Consider the following 22,291-nt stretch of genomic DNA (forward strand, 5'->3'; position numbering starts at 1 on the left):
TGTCTTATAGTTACAAAGCCATTCACAGGAAAATAGAATCTCCCTGTAGCTACTATAATGTAGGGATGGACTAGAGACAGCAGATTAAAAACAGAAAATTCTGGAAATACTCAGCAGGTCTGGTAGCCTGAAATGGCAGAGAAACAGTTAATGGGCTGAATTTTCAGCTCCCGCCAGTGTCAGGAACGCAGACAGGTGGGGACAAAAGTACTGATGCTGGCAGGCGTGTCCGTCTCCCAACGTCATTCCTGGCGCCAGCGAGTTTCACCAGGGTGGGGGGAGGGCGGCTCTGAGATCCAGCCCGAACCATTAGCAAGGGCATTGTCGAAGAGCTGATTGAGAGCTCGTTAAGGGGCATGTTCACATTTTGTTGGGTGCACATGTGCTCCACGCGCTGTCTGGGGCAGAGCAGGTGAATGGAGGTGGACATACAGTGGGGAGCCAGTCATGGCCACCCTAGGGAATTAGCTGGGCCCCATGAAATGGTGAACGGCACAGAGGGGGACTCGGCCATTGGCACACAGGTGCCATCAGGTCAGCGCAGGTTGCGGGGAGAGTGGGGAGTAAGCATTTGGGCAGTGCAGGAGGTTGTCACCCTCCTGGCATCATGGGTCCATAAGAGGAGGGTACAAAGCTGACAAACACAATTGGAGGTCACCTGAGCACAAGAAAACCAGTTGGCAATAGGGGCATGACGCTCATACTTTGGGTCCAGAGAGATGAGGAGTAACAGCCTCCACAGGAAGGGCATAGCCCCGGGCATCAGGAGGGCAGAGGAGAGTGATGAGGGGTAGGAAGGACATGGAGGTCATATCCTCAGCATAGCATCTGCCAGCAAAGATGGAGCTACCTTGAGATGACTGAGAACCATTGCCGCAGGAGACTGCGACTCTCCAGGCAGATGGTCACAGACTTATCTGCTCTCATTGCTGAAGACATCGCACCTCGCAGCACCAGTCACCATGCCCTGCCAGTAGCTGTCAAAGTCACTGTGGCCTTGAACTTCTTCACTTCTGGTTCCTTCCCAGATCAGCAACGGAGCTTGGTGGCATCTTTCACAAACGGCTGCACACCACTGCATCTCGCAGGTCACTGATTCCCTATTTGCGAGATCTGGACAGTACATTCAATTCCAAACAGACATGGCCTCACAGGCACAGAGGGCTTAGCCTCCATCGCTGGATTCCCACAGCTGTAGGGCATCATTGATTGTAGTCATGCGGACATCAGTGAACCCAATGACTGGCCAGTGAGATTCAGCAACAGGAAGGGCTTCCACTCCCTCAATGCTCAGCTGGTCCAGCTTCCTTCATGTGTGCGCTCGTTTTCCAGCATCTGCCATTACGCCGTCATCCTCCACCAGTCCAGACTGCCACAGCTCCTCACTCTACCACTCCCAAATTCTGTGGATGGACTTTAGGAGACAAGGGATATCCCTTGAAGAGATGGCTCCTCACCCCTCTACAAGTGCCCAAGACAGAGGCATGGAGGTGATACAACTGAAGCCATCTGCTCACTAGGACAACCATTGAGCAGGCCATCAGGCTTCTGAAGATGTGGTTCCAGTGCCTGAACAGTTGGCGCCCTGCAATATGCTCCTGCAAGGGTCTCGTTTATTGTGGTGGTCTGCTGCACTCTCCATAACATGGCCTTCCAGAGAGGTGTGGACCTTGAATAGAGTGAAGCCCTGGAAGGAGACAGCTCATCGAAGGAAAAGGAGGAGCAGGACATCGAAGAGGATGTGGAAGAGGAGATGGAAGGGGAAGGTGTAGAACACCGAGATGCCTCAGCTGTGCAGGGACGTGGACAGGCCTGGCACAGGGCTCGAGGGTCTCGTGAGGATGCCATTAATGTCAGTGATCATCTGATTCATGCTCATTTTGACTGAGCCCCTCTGACCCAGGATGAATGGCATGGTATGGAGCTCTTTCTGATCTGCATGTGCAAACATTTCCATTGAAAACACAGTCTGGAACATGTAAACTCTTGCCACAAATGAAGAATACACATCTGTCCAGAGGTTTCACCATCGCTGTAGATGACCCTTGCTCACCTTCACCACTTCACACCTCTTTTCTTGTCCCACCATGAATAAAAGAAGGCTCAAATGTCAGGCTTTATGTGTCAATATCTGCATGGTTCTTACAAAAGCGAACAGTGCACAGTTACAGGAAGAAGACAGCCGACCTCTACTGTCAGCCAGTTCTACACGGTGCTCCCCTTGTGGCCTTGGAGGAGATGGAGGCAGCCTGCTCACTTTTCTGTGCCTGCAGCTGAGATGCAATTGCCGGTCATCCTTGCCTCTGTCACTGGGCCCTGCTACACAGATGCTCCCTCCATCAGAGAGGCCAATGAGGCTGATGGCGCCTGTTATGAGCACTGGACTTTGTAACTTGATTATGTTTTAAAAATTGTGATTTTTAAAAGTTTAAGATGGAGTCCAAAAGTCAAGTGTCCTCACATCCATTCTGCTAAAGGATGGGTTACCATGACAACAGAGAACAAAATCATAGACATTTTTTGATAAAACAGATACGGTGGGGGTTACATCTGAAGAACAATGGGTTTCACCCTCCCAGACAGTGGTTTTGAAGATGCAAATGTACCAGGCACCTGTTAACACCTGGGAACAATGGCAGGCCCAGGTGGCTCTGCTGAAACCAGACTTCTGGACTTTGCAAATTGGAAAAGGACAATGAGCTATTGATGTTTGGTTCCAGATAAATTTAACAGCTTTTCTGAAGGCAGACAGGCAGTAAGGAAGATAACCAAGAGAAAGAGAAAAAGAGAGAGAACACCTGCTCTTGGAAGCCTGTTATAGTAAAAGCCTGCAAAGACTTGAACCTGTTTTGAAAGCTGACGCTTATGGAGAAGCAAAAGACCAGCAGGATCAGCTTATTCACAGACATCCAGGTGGAAGTACTCAGAGAAGTGAGCAAAGAGGACATTTATTCTTGAAAAGGTCTGGGAGATCCAACCCATTGTAACTGGAAGGAGTTTGGGACTTTTAGCCATAAAGATTTCACCATCAAAAACAACTGTGTAATGTATAAGTGTAATGTGAGATTTTCAAGTATTTTTATAAGTAAAGAAAACACATTTCTTTGTCATTTGGGGTATCAGCTACTTACAAAGTACTGTTTAGTTAATTGGGATTTCTTTTAGCTGTTATAATAAAAGTCTTAAGATGTGAAATCTTGCCGTGTAATTCTTTAAATTGGTATGAGGGTTCATACCTCATATTTTTAACATTAACAGTCTCGCTGAGGTCATAACAAATTGGGGGCTCAGGTCCGGGATGCAAATTCAGAGGCTGTAAAATGGATGCATTGGAATTTGCTAGTGTTTAAACAAGATTTCACAATTACGTTTTGTTGTACTCATAAGGTAAAAGTCAGCATGTCTGCTTTTAACGCTCAAGCCTTTGTGGAAAGAAAAGGTTTGACTCTCAATGATTTAACACAGTTAACAGAGGATGCGTTAATGGCTGTAGCGGAGCAAGCAGGGGTTAGTTTAAGATCAGAAGCCAAAAAGGCAGAAATTGTTCAAGTGTTGGCTCAGCATTTTAACCTTGAGGAAGAAAAGGATGATCATGGTAGCTCTCAGATTGAGTTCACTAGAATTCAGTTACAAATGAGGAAACCAGAACTTGAAAAAGAAGAAAGGGAAAAGGAAGGAGAAAGGGACAGCCAATTTCAACTTGAAATGAGAAAACTTGAATTGGAAAGAGAAAGGGAAGAGAAAGAAAAAAGGTTACAAAAAGAAAGAGAAGCCAGGAAAATTGAACTGGACAAGGAAAAACTTAGATTATGCAGACAGGGAGTGGCAGGAAGGTATGAGGAGGAATCTGATTTAACTCCTTGTTTTGATTGGCAAGGAATATTTGCTTTGTGGCGAAAATCAGTGAGGAAGGAGTTGAAATGTACTTTGTGTCCTTTGAAAAAATCGCTATGAAGTTGAAATGGCTGAAGGAAAGTTGGACAATTTTATTGCAAATTGTGTTAGTGGGAAAAGCGTTAGAGGTATATTCAACACTTTTGGAGGAATAGTCAAGTGATTATGAAGTGGTTAAAACTTTAGTTCTCAATGCTTATGAGTCGGTACCTGTTATGACCGAGGCAGGAGCAAACACTTCAATTCAGTCCCATCACTCCACAGGTCGCAGCATATTATTAACCAACCGGAAAACAGCAAAATTAAACACTCTAGTAACCCCCAGAATAAAACAGACCAAACCAGGTGTCTTTAGACAGCAACAAATTAACTATTTATTAAAACTAAATCTTAAACAATATTAAGATAAACCTATGTCTAAAGACTTTATAACTTCTTATTTTAACCTAACTCCCCCATTCACACACATACACTCAAAAATCAACCATTAACTGTTTTTTTTAAATGATGTTTTAAAAATTAGCTGTTTCTTAAGAATAAATAAATAACTGGGTTATAAGTTTTTGTGGGTTACATTTCTGATGGGTGAGGTATCCTAGTGTAAAAATAATCAAATGCCACTTGAAGTCTCCACGCAGATTAGATGAAACAATCCTTCAATAGATAGGCATTCAAAGCAATTCGGCTGCAGCAGGACATCAAACAGTTCTTTAAATAAGGAGTATAGAAATGGGTCCACTTGGATTTTAAAACCGGCAGTCTTTCACTTGAAACTTTACTGCGAGTTCCAGAAAACACAATCAGTCAAGAGAGATTCAATCTTGAAGCAAAGACTTCTTGTATTGGAAGTAAAGAAAATGAATTTTGCTACCTCCAGCAATACAAATGGTCTCTTCAAAGGGTTTTTTCCTCCTGAGGGAATTAACATGGCCTGCAGCTCATTGTAGAATTTCTGCTGAGAGAAACAGACAGCTTCTTCCTCCAGTAAGCATGCTTCGCTGGTGTCACTCAAAAAATTGGTTTTAGCTGGTTTTTCCACACAGTTAAATTGAAACATTATACATGTGACCTCCTCACTCTCCTGCTGTTGCCTAGGTAACAAATTCAGCTGTGGCACACTGTTCTCAAAAATCTAAAATTTCTCTCTGTCTTAAAGGTACACTGTTTTAAACAGAATTTTAAAGGCACACTGTTTCAAACAGAGGAGTAAAAAAAAAACAGTACCGTGACAGTACCAAAGGCTTACAGGCAAAAATTCAGGAATTTAAAAAGAAAACAGTTCCAGATATTTATGGAATTTGCTAGAGAGAAGGAAATGATATTTGATTGTTGGTATCAGGCCCTGAAGATTGTGCAAGATTTTGAAAAACTTAGGGAAGTAATCCTAATGGAGGAATTTAAAAATAATATCCTTTCAGGAATAAGGTCCCATCTGGAAGAACATTAAGTTAGTAAAATGAGGAATATCACAGAAATGAGGGGTGATTATGAATTGACCCTCAAATGCAGTAGTTACAGGCCCCAGTTTGGAAACTTTCATAGAGGCTGGAAAGATAAGAGAGTGGATAATGAGAAGCGATTTGGTTTTAGTGAGAGAAAGGATACAGGCACCCCTCAGAGTGGTAAAAAAGATAGTCAGGATGCATCAAAAGGACTAACATGTTATTTTTGTAACAAAAGAGGGCATATAAAATCAGTGGTGGAGGTTGCACAAAATGGAGGTGGTCCCACCTGTGCAGTTAGCAACTGTGCCACCGTAATTATGCAGCAGGTGGCCATTTAGCATAATGGCGGTGGCCATCTCCCCCTCCCCACAAATCAATGGCGGTATGTGGCATTGGTAATGCCGTTAGCAGAGTCTCCTGATGTTGGATTGCAGAGTTTCACCCTCTCCTGCAACAGTATCTACTTGCAGAGTTCCTTCCTTCCTTCCACCAGTAGTATCCATGTGCCGAGTTCCCTCCTTTCCTACCAACAGTATCTACTTGCCGAGTTCCCTCCTTTCCCACCAACAGTATCTACATGCAGAGTTCCTTCCTTCCTTCCACCAGTAGTATCCATGTGCCGAGTTCCCTCCTTTCCTACCAACAGTATCTACTTGCCGAGTTCCCTCCTTTCCCACCAACAGTATCTACATGCAGAGTTCCTTCCTTCCTTCCACCAGTAGTATCCATGTGCCGAGTTCCCTCCTTTCCTACCAACAGTATCTACTTGCAGAGTTCCCTCCTCCCTTCACATTTACAGATTGAGCTCAGCGGCAATGTCTGATGTGAAAATAAAATTCCACAAGAAAACAACAGATAACTTACCTAACCTTTGCAGGCACCGATGACTCTTGACTTGGTGGCACCAGCTTTTCAAAGACGGGAAAGTGAAGGGACCTGAGTGCTGCACGTCATGCGTAAGATTGCAAACGCCGGGTAAGATCACGGTGAATTAGATACAAATTTATGCAAAACAGTATTTAACAGACTTAAATTACGCTCCTGTCACGTCTCGCCGGAGGTACCGCCACGGAACTTCGCCACACTGAGAAAATCGGAAACTGGCATTACGGCGTTGGGTTCCCTGGTGGATGACTCCACACCAATTCTCCAGTTGCACCCCCCCTCCCCGCTAGACCCGCCTTCCAACGGAGCATAAGATCCAGTCCACCAAGTGCAGTGGTCGCTGATATGGTCAGTGCTCTGTTCAGCCTATTTGGCATGCCAGACGAACTCAACTCTGATAATGGGCCGCACAATGCAGCCATTCCGAGACATGTGTTGCAGGTGGGGAGTGCATCATGTTACATTGGTGCCACATTATCCAAAGACTAACAGCATGGCTGAACGCATGGCACACCATCAGTTCGCTTATTTTAAAGTATAGGCAAATGGGTCAAGATCTCAATATTGCAATGCTGCATCTCTGGGCCACTCCATCAGACATGGGCTTACTGGCGGTGAGCTCATAAAATGGCGGCCCACCTGTGCGGGCCACACGCCAAACAGCCGCCACACTCTCCTGCGCGGCGGCTTAATTAAATGGCTAGGGCGGCCAGCCCCCCACCCATCATGTGGAGGGGGTGGACTGTCCGTCCCCGGCAATGGCGTCAGCTGTCAATGCACAGGCGCTGGAGCCATTGTTAAAGGGCAGCTAGGCCTGCCGGCATATTTAAATTTTTAAAGAAGTAACCTCCCAAAATTAAATAAGTAAATTTATAATGCCTCTTCCTACCCCGCCCCTCCCAAAAACAATTACATGAACTATTTGCCCTTCTGACCTCAAAACACTTCCCTTTTACATCTGACCTTCCCCCCCAAACAGCACAAAGGTTAAGGTTCACCCTTTCCCACCATCCCCTACACCCATTACATTTATTTGACCCTGTCTCCCCCACCCCCACAACTGCACTGACAAACTTAGCTCCTCCCCACTCCCCTCCTCACCAGTGTGGCACTGAGTTTCCTCAGACGGGGATCTGAAGGTGTGGGCTTTCCGGCCGCCACACCAAATATCATGGCAGGCCGTCCAGATCACAGGTAAGTCTATTTAAATGGTTCATTTTATTGATTTGAATATGTCAATTGTGGTCTGGTCACCCAGCAGTGGTGGGGGGGCTTCCACAGAGCTTTGCCACCGCCAGGAGGGTTAGGCAGGGTCCTCCCGGGGTCGAAACTGTGGCGGGCCTCATCCGGAGCCATCTTCAGGCCCCACCCCCACCACAGAACCCGACACCTGGGGGAGAACAAAATCCAGCTCGATGTTTTAAAGGGAGATAAGAAGTACCCTGCCCAGTCATCATCTCCCTAAGCCTTCCACTTAAAGGATATACTTCTGTCTAAACAAGGGAAGATGAAGACATCATATGATGGTCAAGCAGGACCAGAATTAGCTCAATTGTGAGTAGGATAGAAGGCCAGAGTCCTCAATCATGCATCGAGAACTCGGTATCCTGCAGATGTTGCTAGTATATGCAGCCAGCTCAGATCGTATGAGGTCCAGCCACCCAATGGTGTGATTCTCAGATGAAACTGAAGTCAGCTCAGCGAGATGCATGACACACTACATGTGATAACCCTGTGACATCGTGAATGCATTCAAAGACAAAGTCTGGAGCTAAACTTACAGAGGTTACGAGCACTGAGAACAGGCTAATGAGAGTTCTGAGTCACCAGAATCTCAGGGGAATCATCAAGACGAACTCAGCTCTGGGAAGAGATTCACAATAACCAGATTGGGACGAATAAACAAACCTCCTCTATGTTTTAGAAAGTGTTAAATTTACTTACATGCAAATAACATTTTGGTTAATAATGTATACTTAGTCCAAACCACAACATCGCTTTATATTGTACATATATTTTTATCTTTGGAATAAAGGCGGATGTTTTGGGACAACCTTAAGAACTGCAAGTGAAGATACCAGAGGAAGTGATGTTGCGTCACACTTGACCAAGCAGTTGTGGGTGGAGAGTGAGATGTGTTGAGATCTAGCTCGTGCAGTGACTATTTGTATATATATGTTCCAGTTCAGTTAGAATAAAACCCACATTTGATTGGGATATCACTTGCAGTCCTGTGAGTCTTACAACAATGGAATAATTCAATTCCATTGAATTATTTTTGAAGGACAGTCACTTGTTTGTAGTATGTTCTGGCAGGATTAAAAGTTAGACAGAAAATCTATTGCATACATTGACTAAATAACACCGATAAATGTAACTGAGTAGTCACAGTGGTTACGCACTTCCCTTTAACTTCACAGATCTAGGAACTGGAATAGGCTGTTCAGCTCCTCGAGCCTCAATTACTTCATGGCTGATCTGCACCTCGGCTCCATTTACCTGCCCTTGCTCCAGATGCCTTGATACCCTTGCCTAACAAAAATTTGAAATTTCAATCCAGCTTGTATTTACAGGATGAAAGTATTTACTTTGTACCAGCTGTAAAATTGTGTGAACTGAGTTGGGCAGCCTCAGTTCAATTCCAAGTTGGGCTGAATTCATGGCACAAATGTCCTCCCATGAGTGAGATTGCCAATTTACACCTAATTATTGACAGTTCTGTGATGTGAGCCTTGCCCATTAGGAACTGAATTGATCCTGCACATTTCACTTAAGATATTTGCAGCCAACAGAGAAAGGAAACATTCAGTTCATGAATCTGAGCCAGCCTTTGGAGGAGAGAAGAACTATGTTAATCCACAGCCACAAAAGCAAAATCATGTGGGTTTTGGAAATCTGAAATAAGAAAAGAAAATCCTGGAAATACTCAGCAAGTCTGACAGCATCTGTGGAGAGAGAAACAGAGTTAATGAGCTGAATTTGGAATGGAGATGGGCAGGGGACAAAAATACCATCACCAGCCAGTATGCTGGTTTCCCAACGCCGTTCCTGGCACCACTGGGTTTTACCAGGGCAGGGCAGAGTGGCCACAAGATCTTAACAGATCAATTCGAAGGTCACTAACGTCATTAAAGAGCTCGCTGAAAGCTCGTTCAGAGCATGTTCTGATTTTGGCGGGGCACCGCAGCCTCACAGGTCCAGCGACCCAGGTTCGGTTCTGGGTACTACCTGTGCGGAGTTTGCAAGTTCTCCCTGTGACCGCGTGGGTTTCCGCCGGGTGCTCCGGTTTCCTCCCACAGCCAAAGACTTGCAGGTTGATAGGTAAATTGGCCATTGTAAATTGCCCCTAGTGTAGATAGGTAGGTGGTAGGAGAATGGTGGGAATGTGGTAGGGAATATGGGATTAATGTAGGATTAGTATAAATGGGTGGTTGTTGGTCGGCACAGACTCGGTGGGCCAAGGGCCTGTTTCAGTGCTGTATGACTCTATGACTCTCTGACTATCTTATTAAAAAACTAAAAAAAATCTGAAAAAGTGACGTCACAGGAAAGCTGTGACCTGATTGGCTGGTAGGGAATTTATACTGAATTTGAAAATAAAACATTGATAAAAATTGATTAAAACTTTAATTAACTAATTAATTAATAAGTAGAGTAACTAAACCGGAGGGAGGAGATTACTGTATTTAGTTAGCATTTAATATTTATAGTAGAAATCAGGCACTAGGGACCATATAGTTAATTGTAACATAATTTAGTAAGGATTTAATAAGTATTTATTTATTTTAAATTAATTTATTAATTAGTGCTAGAAGTGTCAGTCAGAGGGGTAAATTGCTTCACCTGTGAGATGTGGGAGGTCCGTGATGCTTCCAGCATTGCAGACGACTACATCTGCAGGAAGTGTACCCAGTTGCAGCTCCTCACAGACCACATGGATCGGTTGGAGCGGCAACTGGATGCACTTAGGAGCATGCAGGTGGCAGAGAGCGTCATAGACAGGAGTTTTAGAGAAGTGGTTACACCCAAGGTGCAGGCAGATAGATGGGTGACCGCTAGAAGGGGCAGGCAGTCAATGCAGGAATCCCCTGTGGCTATCCCCCTCTCTGTATACTGTTTTGGATACTGTTGAGGGGGATGGCCTATCAGGAGAAAACAACAGCAGCAGCACAGAGCAGTGGCATCATGGCTGGCACTGTTGTTCAGCAGGGAGGGACAAAGCGCAGAAGAGCAATAGTTATAGGGGACTCTATAGTCAGAGGCACAGATAGGCGCTTCTGTGGACGTGAAAGAGACTCCAGGATGGTATGTTGCCTCCCTGATGCCAGGGTCAAGGATGTCTCTGAATGGACAGGGGGCATTCTGAAGGGAGATGGTGAACAGCCAGAGGTTGTGGTACACATCGGTACCAACGACATAGGCAGGAAGAGTGACGAGGTCCTGCAGGGGGAGTTTAGGGAGTTAGGTAGAAAGTTAAAAGACAGGACCTCTAGGGTTGTAATCTCGGGATTACTCCCCGTGCCACGTGCCAGTGAGGCTAGAAATAGGAAGATAGTGCAGCTAAACACGTGGCTGAACAGCTGGTGTAGGAGGGAGGGTTTCAGATATCTGGATCATTGGGATCTCTTCAGGGACAGGTGGGACCTGTACAAGAAGGACGGCTTGCATCTAAACGGGAGGGGCACAAATATCCTGGCTGCGAGGTTTGCTAGTGTCCCTCGGGAGGGTTTAAACTAGTCTGGCAGGGGGGGTGGGAACCAGGGCAGTAGGACAGTAAGTGAAATAACTGAGGGGGAACTAGTAAATAAGGCCAGTAGGACTAAGAGGAAGAGCAGGCAGGGAGATGTTGCTGAGCACAGCGGGACTGGTGGTCTGAAGTGCATTTGTTTCAATGCGAGAAGTATAACAGGTAAGGCAGATGAACTTAGAGCTTGGATTAGTACTTGGAACTATGATGTTGTTGCTATTACAGAGAGTTGGTTGAGGGAAGGACAGGATTGGCAGCTACATGTTCCGGGATTTAGAAGCTTCAGGTGGGATAGAGGGGGATGTAAAAGGGGTGGGGGAGTTGCATTACTTGTTAAGGAGAGTATCACAGCTGTACTGCGGGAGGACACCTCAGAGGGGTCATGCAGCGAGGCAATATGGGTGGAGCTCAGGAATAGGAAGGGTGCAGTCACGATGTTGGGGGTTTACTACATGCCTCCCAACAGCCAGCGGGAGGTAGAGGAGCAGATATGTAGACAGATTTTGGAAAGATGTAAAGGTAACAGGGTTGTAGCGGTGGGTGATTTTAACTTCCCCTATATTGACTGGGACTCACTTAGTGCTAGGGGCTTGGATGGGGCAGAATTTGTGAGGAGCATCCAGGAGGGATTCTTGAAACAGTATGTAGATAGTCCAACTAGGGATGGGGCCATTCTGGACCTGGTATTGGGGAATGAGCCCGGCCAAGTGGTCGAAGTCTCAGTAGGGGAGCATTTCGGGAACAGTGACCATAATTCCGTAAGTTTTAAGGTACTTGTGGATAAGGATAAGAGTAGTCCTCAGGTGAAGGTGCTAAATTGGGGGAAAGCTAATTATAACAATATTAGGCAGGAACTGGAGAATTTAGATTGGGGGCGGCTGTCTGAGGGTAAATCAACATCTGACATGTGGGAGTCTTTCAAACGTCAGTTGATTAGAATCCAGGACCGGCATGTTCCTGTGAGGAAGAAGGATAAGTTTGGCAAATTTTGGGAACCTTGGATAACAAGGGATATTGCGAGCCTAGCCAAAAAGAAAAAGGAAACATTCGTAAGGGCTAGAAGGCTGGGAACAGACGAAGCCCTTGAGGAATATAAAGAAAGTAGGAAGGAACTTAAGCAAGGAGTCAGGAGGGCTAAAAGGGATGATGAAAAGTCATTGGCAAACAGAATTAAGGAGAATCCCAAGGCTTTTTATACGTATATAAAGAGCAAGAGGGTAACCAGGGAAAGGGTTGGCCCACTCAAGGACAGAGGAGGGAATCTATGTGTGGAGCCAGAGGAAATGGGCGAGGTACTATATGAGTACTTTGCATCAGTATTCACCAAACAGAAGGATTTGGTGGATGATGAGTCTGGGGAAGGGAGTGTAGATAGCCTGGGTCATGTCGTTATCAAAAAGGAGGAGGTGTTGGGCGTCTTGCAAAGCATTAAGGTAGATAAGTCCCCAGGACCTGATGGGACCTACCCCAGAATACTGAGGGAGGCAAGGAAAGAAATTGCTGGGGCCTTGACAGAAATCTTTGTATCCTCATTGGCTACAGGTGAGGTCCCAGAGGACTGGAGAATAGCCAATGTTGTTCCTTTGTTTAAGAAGGGTAGCAAGGATAATCCAGGAAATTATAGGCCGGTGAGCCTTACGTCAGTGGTAGGGAAATTATTAGAGAAGATTCTTCGAGACAGGATTTACTCCCATTTGGAAACAAATGAACTTACTAGCGAGAGGCAGCATGGTTTTGTGAAGGGGAGGTCGTCTTTCACCAACTTGATCGAGTCTTTTGAGGAAGTGATGAAGATGATTGATGAAGGAAGGGCAGTGGATGTTGTCTGAATGGACTTCAGTAAAGTCTTTGACAAGGTCCTTCATGGCAGACTGATACAAAAGGTGAAGTCACACAGGATCAGAGGTGAGCTGGCAAGATGGATACAGAACTGGCATGGTCATAGAAGACAGAGGGTAGCAGTGGAAGGGTACTTTTCTAAATGGAGGGCTGTGACTAGTGGTGTTCTGCAGGGATCAGTGCTGGGACCTTTGCTGTTTGTAATATATATAAATGATTTGGAGGAAAATGTAGCTGGTCTGATTAGTAAGTTTGCGGACGACACAAAGGTTGATGGAGTTGCGGATAGTGATGAGGATTGTCAGAGGATACAGCAGGATATAGATCGGTTGGAGACTTGGGCGGAGAAATGGCAGATGGAGTTTAATCCGGTCAAATGTGAAGTAATGCATTTTGGAAGATCTAATACAGGTGGGAAATATACAGTAAATGGCAGAACCCTTAGGAGTATTGACAGGCAGAGAGATCTGGGCATACAGGTCCACAGGTGACTGAAAGTGGCAACGCAGGTGGATAAGGTAGTCAAGAAGACATACGGCATGCTTGCCTTCATCAGTCGGGGCATAGAGTATAAAAATTGACAAGTCATGCTGCAGCTGTACAGAACTTTAGTTAGGCCACACTTAGAATATTGCGTGCAATTCTGGTCGCCACACTACCAGAAGGACGTGGAGGCTTTGGAGAGAGTGCAGAAGAGGTTTACCAGGATGTTGCCTGGTCTGGAGGGCATTAGCTATGAGGAGAGGTTGGATAAACACGGATTATTTTCACTGGAACGACGGAGGTGGAGGGGCGACATGACAGAGGTTTACAAAGTTATGAGTGGCATGGACAGAGAGGATAGTCAGAAGCTTTTTCCCAGGATGGAAGAGTCATTTACTAGGGCACATAGGTTTAAGGTGTGAGGGGCAAAGTTTAGAGGGGATGTGCGAGGCAAGTTCTTTACACAGAGGGTGGTGAGTGCCTGGAACTTGCTGCCGGGTGAGATGGTGGAATCAGGTACGATAGCGACATTTAAGAGGCATCTTGACAAATACATGAATAGGATGGGAATAGAGGGATATGGTCCCCAGAAGTGCAGAGGTTTTAGTTTAGACAGGCATCAAGATCGGCGCAGTCTTGGAGTGCTGAATGGCCTATTCCTGTGTTGTACTGTTCTCTGTTCTTTGTTCACACAGGTGAATGGAGGCAGACACATAGTGGGGAGCAAGTCACTGGCAGGGAATTAGTTAGGCCCACAACAGGGTGAATGGTGCAGAGGAGTACTCGGACCATTGAGAAAAAGGTTCCATCGGCTCAACGCAGGTGACTGGGAGAGTGGGCAGTAAGTTCTCGGGCAGTGCAGTGGGTCATCACCCTCTTGGCATTGCGAGGCTGTAAGGGAGGGGGGTTACAAGGCTGACAAACACAATTGGGGGCCGCCTGAGCATAAGGAAGGCTGTAGCTGACAATGGGGACACAACTCTCAGATTTTTGGCCTCGTGGTGATGAGGAGAAACACCCTCTGAAGAAAGGGCAAAGCCCTGGGCATCAGAAGGGTAGAGAAGAGGGATGAGGGGCAGGAAGGGTTTGGAGGCCATACCCTCAGGATAGGATCTACTAATGAAGACAGAGCTGCCTGGAGATGATAGAGAACCAGTGCCGCAAGAGGCTGCAACTCTCCAGGCAGATGGTCACAGACATCTGTGCCCTCATCGCAGAAGACCTCATACCTCGCCGCACTGCTCGCCATGCCCTGCCAGTAGCCGTCAAAGTCATGTGGAAGAAATCCAGCAGCCAGAAGGGATGCACCCTGCAGTAGAATTCTACATCTACATTTACACAGCAGTGAATTAGAAGTAATTCACTGTCTTCAACTGCACTTTCAATCAAAAGGGAAACCTACAAACGCCTCAGGCTTGCAACCATTGAGAACTTGACTTCTGAGAGAATACAACATGTTTACCGTGACCCCCGAAACTTACACCCCACTTACCATCGCTTGCCCCTTTTCCTCTCGATCTGTCACTTCGCGTGTGTGTGCGTACACGCAAGCGAATGCACAAGTGGATGCGGTTGTGACAATTTCGGGTTAAGGCATAGTGATCAATAAATGGTTGATTTTCTGTTTTAAACCTGAAAGAAAACCTGTCGCTGTCTATTTATTTGACAAATAAAACACAAAGGGGTTAAAACCCTAATAACAAAACACACTTGCTGCAGTCAGGTGGGAATTGAACAGTGGGAGCCACCCACATCCCTCACCACGTGGCCGTGACACACCCATGTGGCTATCAAGGCACCCAGTGACTGACCAGTGAGATTCATCAACAGGAAGGGCTTCCACTCCCTCAACGTTCAACTGCTCTGCGACCACAACAAGAGTATGTGCTCACTTTCCTGGCAGCTGCTATGACTGCTTCATCCTCTGCCAGTCCAGAATGCTGCAGCTCTTCACTCCACCCCCAAACTCTGTGGATGGATTCTAGGGGACAAGGAACATCCTTTGAAGAGATGGCTATTCGCCCTTCTATGAGAGCCCCAGACAGAGGCACAAAGGTGATACAACCGAAGCCATTTGTTCAGCAGGACCACCATTGAGCAGGAAATCAGACTTCTTAAGATGCAGTTCCAGTGCCTGGACTGGTCGGGTGGTGCCCTGCAATACAGTCCACTCATTGTGGTGATTTGCTGTGCTCTCCATAACATGGCCCACCAGAGTGGTGTGGACCTTGAAGAGGATAAGGTCCTGGAGAGACACTGCTCATTTGAGGAAGAGGAGGATGTGGAAGAGGAGGCAGAAGAGGATGCAGAGGGGGATGATGCAGAATACTGAGGTGCCCCAGCTGCACAGGGATGTGGCCAGGCCCGGGGCAGGGCTTGAGGGTCTCATCAAGATGCAATGAATATCAGGGATCATCTGATTCAGGCAGGTTTCAGCTAAGCCCTTCTGACCCAGGCGGAACAGCATGGTGCAGACTACTCTGAGCTGCCTGTGCAAACAGTTCCATTGAAAATGCAGCCTGAAACATGTAAACTCTTAGTGCCAGTGAAGGGTGCACATCTGCCCAGAGGTTTCATCATTGCGGACCCTTGCTCACCTTCATCACTTCATACCTCTTTTCTTGTCCCGCCATTAATAAAAGGAGGCTCACATGTCTGGCTTCAAGTGTCATTATTTATATTGTGCTCATAAAGGAAAAGAGTGCACAGTTACTGGAAGCAGACACCACAGTGACCCACTTAATGCTCTGCGCATTGCAGTGGCCTCCGTGCTTGATCATTTCTATGCTGAACTCGCCTTGTGGCCTTGGAGAAGGTGGAGGCAGCCTGCTCACTTGTCTCAGTCTGCAGCTGAGATGTACATGGCAGTCGTCCTCGTTGTGGAGGTGCCCATGGACCCCCATGGGCACCTCCAGAGGCTGCTGCACCTGAATTATTGCAGGGGCAGCCACCGTCACTGAGCCCTGCTGCACAGATATTCCCTGTGTCAGAGGGGCCAAGGAAGCCGAAGATGATGATGGTGACTCGTGAGGGGTGGCACCCTTATCCTCCTCGGTGATATTCTCAGCCTGTGGCTGATGCTCCGGATGGCTGGAGGGGAGTGGGGAGCAGCAGCTAGGGCATAACGGCATCCATTCCAGACATCCCTGTGCCATCAGCACCACTGACCGGCCAAGGCTACAGATTATGGAATGCATCCTGTGAATGCCAGTTCCTGCATGCACTCAAGAGTGTTGCTGCATTTGGCACTCCACGAGGTTGTCCACTCTCAATGGAACAGCTCATGTACTTAAAGCCCTGAGCCATTGTGTCACACTTGAGCTGGATGAACTTCTCCATTCTCTGCCCATGACCCCACTGTCTCAGGGAACTCTGACATGAGGGAGCACATCTGCTGTTGTAAGTCTAAGTAGAGCCTTCTTTCCAGTGGCTCCTGAGCAGAGCAGGGCTGTGGCTGTGTTCTATCCTCCAAGGGGGACTGCCCCTCGTTCTTTGGCACCTCCTCCCACACACTAGTGCTATGCTGCTCACCTAGTGCCATCCTATCTAACTGCATGTGAAGACCCACTATGGTGACTATCTGCACTGGTAGACGGTGTGCTTGTAAGTTGTGAAGGTGCTTCTTAGCAGCTTTTCTGCTGCTGCTCTCGGCCTGGTGATGGCTCGACGTCTGCGCCTGTGGGAGGCAAAAGAACAGATCATGAGAGCTATCCTTAGAGAGCAGAATCGTTTGCAGTGCTGTGGCTTCCCAATGCAACTCTGTTTGGTGTGCTGTCGGACGGGCTGGAGTGCAAGCCTCCCCCTTAATGAGCGCATTGCCCTTTCTAATCACCATGTCCACCATGACTGCCCATCTCATCATGGCCGACCTTCATGCTCCATGTCCTGGCTATATCCATGGCTCCCTCCTCCATGGCTGTGATCACATTAAGCAATGGGACACCTCCACCAGTCTGGGTGTCCTCCTGGGCATTACGAGCCAGTTTCTCCAGCAAGGACAAAAGAGAGACTGAAGAAGGCACTGCAATCCTCCAAGGCCAATGGCATATTCTCATATTCATTAGAAGCTGCATGCATCGGTGTTGGCAGGTTCTCAGCAGTACTATGGCTCTGAGTCATTCTGAGGGGTCAGTAATTGACCTGGGCACTCACTCCTCCCATGTTCAGGAGCAGCATGCACTCTGAAGCTCCTCAGCTGCTGTGTCTGCTGGAGGCTGAATATCCAGAGTCCTGTCCTGAGGGTTCATCTTTGCACAAATCAGGTCATTGAACCTCTACCTACATTGAAACTAGTTCCTGCACATCATACTCCATCTTCTGACTACTTGGTCTGGGTGGGTGACCTCCTCCTGATAATAAAATCCAGCCCGGCATATCTTGTAGCTGCCTGATGATCAGAAACTTGGTGAAGTAATCCATGACAAGGAGGAAATCATCATCCTGAACGTGAAACAAATCTGTGCCGATCTTCACCCATGGATGTGAAGATGTTTCATGTGGGATCAAGAGTTCCTTCTGTTGACTCAGCTGACAAGTTTGACAGGTCTCACAAAATTTTACCACCATCTCAACATTACTGTTGATTCCTGGCTAATAGACCATCTCTCTGGCAAGGCGTCTGGTATGTTCTATTGCCCTTGATGCAGTTGGGCTAGAATATCAAAACGCAGAGATTCAGGTATCCGGACTTGTTTGCCTTTGAAAATCACCCCTTGTGATATACCGAGCTCATCTCGATACGACCAGAAAGAGTGTACGTGTTCGGCTACTTCCTGTATGGTGTCAGGCCGTCCTTCCACAATCACCTTCCACAAGAATGATAGGGTAGGGTCATGTGCCATCTCATCTCTGCGTTTCTCGCATTTATGGGGTCCAAAACTCATGGGGTCAATCTTCAGGACATCTTCAATCTGAGTATCCACACCGTGGACATGCAAATCTAGTGAGACATCTGCATTTTTATTTGGGTTAGGTAACCTGCTCACAGTGTCCAATGTGACAATTTTGTTGCCCAGTTTATATCGGACATCACAATCGTAGTCCTGGACCTTCACCAAAATTCTCTGCAACCGCGGAGGAGCACTCGTGAGCAGTTTGCACCATATGGTTTCAAGCGGCTTGTGTCAGTCTCCACGGTAAAATGTTTTCCGACCAAGTAGGTGTGAAACCCAATGATACCAAAAACCAGAGCTAAGATATTAGAGTAATTGTACTGGGTTTGCAACAAACTCTTCGACGCGAAAGTGATTGGCTTTCCTTCCTGCATGATGCAGGTGACATCTTTCTTCAGCAGGCAGGTAATGGAGCTGCATCAATCGGAATGCTGGTGCACTCAGCGGATGACTCCATTGAGCTCCACCTCATCCAGCTCCACTTTAAACTTCTCTTGAATGTGCACGCTGCACTTCCTTGGCGCATTGATAGTAGGAACTGCATCCTCCCTCACATTGAATATGGCATCACCCTTGAAATTGCTAATTGCATCAAACCTGGATAAAGTAGTTTCAGGTCTCTAACCGACTCAACATTGTTCACTGTGTTACAACCTTCTATACCTTTCGGTGCAGTGCTGACCTCATGTATTGTTCATGTGTTGTGACGATTCGTAAATGTCTGCATACTGGAAGTCCTGTGACAGCTGGTCCACTTGTGTCAACAGTATAAAATATTTGTGATAGCTATCCGGAGCTCCCATAGCTGTGCTGCAAGGTTATCACTCCAATGCACTTGCTTGGAGAACCATTTTAGGCATTCAGTCTAGCTGTGGTGGGTTACACCATCGATTTGCATTTCTTTAAGTACATTTCCTTCAGTATATGGATGGGCAGAATATTTGCACTTGCTCTGGTGTCAATGTTTACCCTGAGCTTATGCTTGTCACTCCTCTGTGGACATATAATCCCTATCATGGCGAATGCCTCAGACTGCGTAATAGCATTGACATGTCTGTTCGCACAAGTGCATGCTTCACCCTTGTCCTCCTGGCAATCTGTGTCTCTGCTGACCTGATGTACCTGCTTGGGTTTTTATTATGAGTTGGCATACCTTTTGTTGCATTTGCCATCCTGTCTTGTAGACGTTCTCTCTGCATGTGATCTGCCGCCATTCCTGTGTGCAGTATCTGAGCTTGGCCTTCTGCACTACCTTGCCTATATCCACGCATGCCACAAGCATTGCATTGGTCCTGGTACACCGGACAACTATGAATTGGGTAAGTCAGGCCATATTTGCCACAAGGCTTAGCAGACTTCCGAGCCTTGGTTACTGTACCAATTGTCGTAGCTGCCCCAACGCTTGTAACTGTTGGCGTCCAGTCATGGTGGCTTAAAATTTCCCCCATCATTGAGTAGTGCCTCTATGGTGTGTCCTTTCTTCTTTTCTAGCAGGTCTTTTTGAAAGGCTTTTAGTGGAGTAGACGTGATTACTAGCTCGATAACTCGTTCTGACAATTCAATATCTGAAAAGTCACAATATTGAGTTTTGTCTTGGCACCTTGCAACAAACTGGTCAATGGACTCATTTTGCCTTTGCTGGTAGGTCATAAGGTCAAGCCTATGTACTTGGAAATTTAGCTTTACCTTCAGTTGCTGCTCCAAGAATGTCCAGATCTTTCTAGGCTCCTCCAGATCCTCAGCTGACAACCCTGAGGTATTAATCCATTGCAAACCCTTGTTGTCCAGTGAGAGCTTAATTTTGGTAGCTTGTTTCTCTGGTTCACTCATTTCTTGGTCCAGGAAACACAGTTCCATTTGTTGTCGGAATAATTTAAATGCAGACGCTATGTCCAACACCTTCCAGTCCATAACTGACTATCTGAAAGCCATTGTCTTAATAATCTCACATTTTTATAAATACAGGACTTTTACAGGTTGTATTTTTCACAGGCACACTCTGTTCATTTCCATTTTAAGACAGATTTATTTTGTTTTAGACATAGCCCTTTTAAGAGCAAGAGAGACTGCAGCCTTCCTTGCTTGCACAGTTTTTCTTTATTAAAATTGAGAGACAGGCTCTTTGTTGACACAGCTGTTCGATCTTTTTTAAAACTGAGCTGCACTTCATTTCATCTGAGAATTTTATTTAAGCAGCATGCTGCAACTTGCAGTACTAGTAGCTGCCACAACCACTCTTTTACTTTGTACTGGACCTCCAATAGCGATGTTGGGCCCTTCTACTCTTTTCTGTTTAGGCCCCACCCACGAAGCAAAAAAACCCAGGAAAGCTAAACAGTAATGGTTTCAGCAACTGCTTTTAAATTTTTTTTGACCCACTGCCAGATAGGTGAAAGCAGTGATCTCTTGCTTTACTCACAGAGTTTCAACACCTGCCAGGGTCCTGACTGCGTCCTGGCTCGCTGCAGTGTTGTGGTGTCTCTTGCTAGCTGCTCACCTGCTGGATCTTCAGCCACTCAGGTAAGCAGTCTACATTTCTTTGTTCTCTCACTTGATGTGCGCTCCAGGAAAAATCAAATGTTGCCACAATGTGATATTTGGTTGTCTTCAGAAAAAATAAATCCCAGACACTGCCACCATATATTATTACTTGTCCATTGGTGTGTGGACTACACAGGACCACAAGTAATATCCCAATAAAACATAGGTTTTATTATAACTGAACATTTCTTTTAATTCATTTGTGACATCACTGACTAGGCCAGCATTTATTGCCCATCCCTAATTGCCCTTGAACTGAGTGGCTTGCCAGGCCATTTCAGAGTCAACCACATTGCTGTGAGTTGGGAGTCACATGTAGGCCAGACCAGGTAAGGACAGCAAATTTCCTTCTCTAAAGGGCATTAGTGAACCAGATGGGTTTTTAACCAAAAATTAACAATGGTTTTGTGGTTACTATTAGACTAGCTTTTAATTCCAGATTTTATGAATTGAATTCAAATGTCATCATCTGCTGTGGTGGGGTTCAAACCTATGCCCCCAGAGTATTTGCCTGGCTCTAGATTGCTAGTCCAATAACATTACCACTATGCCACCACCTCCCCATACATACATACATAGAGTTACTGCGCGAGCTAGATCAAAACACACCTCACTCTGCTGGGCATCACTCACAACTGACAGGTCATATGTGACACTGCATCACTTCCTCTGGTATCTGCACATGCAGTTCTTAAGGTGGTCCATTCTTAAGGTAGCCCTTCTTAAGGTCTTCCCACAACAGATGAGAAGCACTTTGCAACATCCTGGTGAGGTGATAATATGCTATATAATTGCTATGTAAATCTCTATTACTCTACTTGAAAAGCTTGCTGTTGAAATTCTAGAGTCATAGAGTCATTTACGGCACAGAAGTAGTCCATTCTGCCCATCGAGTCCATGCCGGTTCTCCACAGAGCTATTCAGTCAGTCCCACTCCCCTGCTCAATTCCTGTAGCCCTGCAAGTCAATTTTATTCAAGTGGCTACCAATTTCCTTTTGAAATCATTGATTGTAATTCTGCAGGGGTTCCATGCATCTTCAGCCATAACTCAGACAGGAGACTGGTGAAACCCTTGAACAATTTCAGCCCCCTTCTCTTTGGTTTATTGTAGGATGGTTCACCTCTCATTGTAGAATAAAGAGGCTACAAATGAAAATGTTTATTCAGTTTGTTTCAGTAAATGTGTGATTTTGTTCCCATTTATAAATGTTACAGCACTTACAATAATTTAACTTGGTCAGTAGAGTAAATGATAGATGTGTGGAATAGGCTGTTGATGGGCTATTACCCGTTTTGCAACTTAGCCCAAGACGAATTTCACCCCATTACCTCCCTCTCTGTGACTGATTTATCTGTTGGTTCTTTCCCTTTCCTCTCTCATTCTTTTCTGTCAATTTTTCCAACCTTACTAAAGTACTTATCTATTCAGTGCTGATAAAGGGTACACACCTAAAATGCCTCTGATGCTGACTAACCTGCTGCGTACTTGCTACATTTTCTATTTTTATGACTGATTATATCTATTAACCTCTCTCTCACTCCTTTCTCATAAGCATCACTCTCT

Source organism: Heterodontus francisci, chromosome 7 (assembly GCF_036365525.1).
Source record: "Heterodontus francisci isolate sHetFra1 chromosome 7, sHetFra1.hap1, whole genome shotgun sequence".
NCBI lineage: Eukaryota > Metazoa > Chordata > Chondrichthyes > Heterodontiformes > Heterodontidae > Heterodontus > Heterodontus francisci.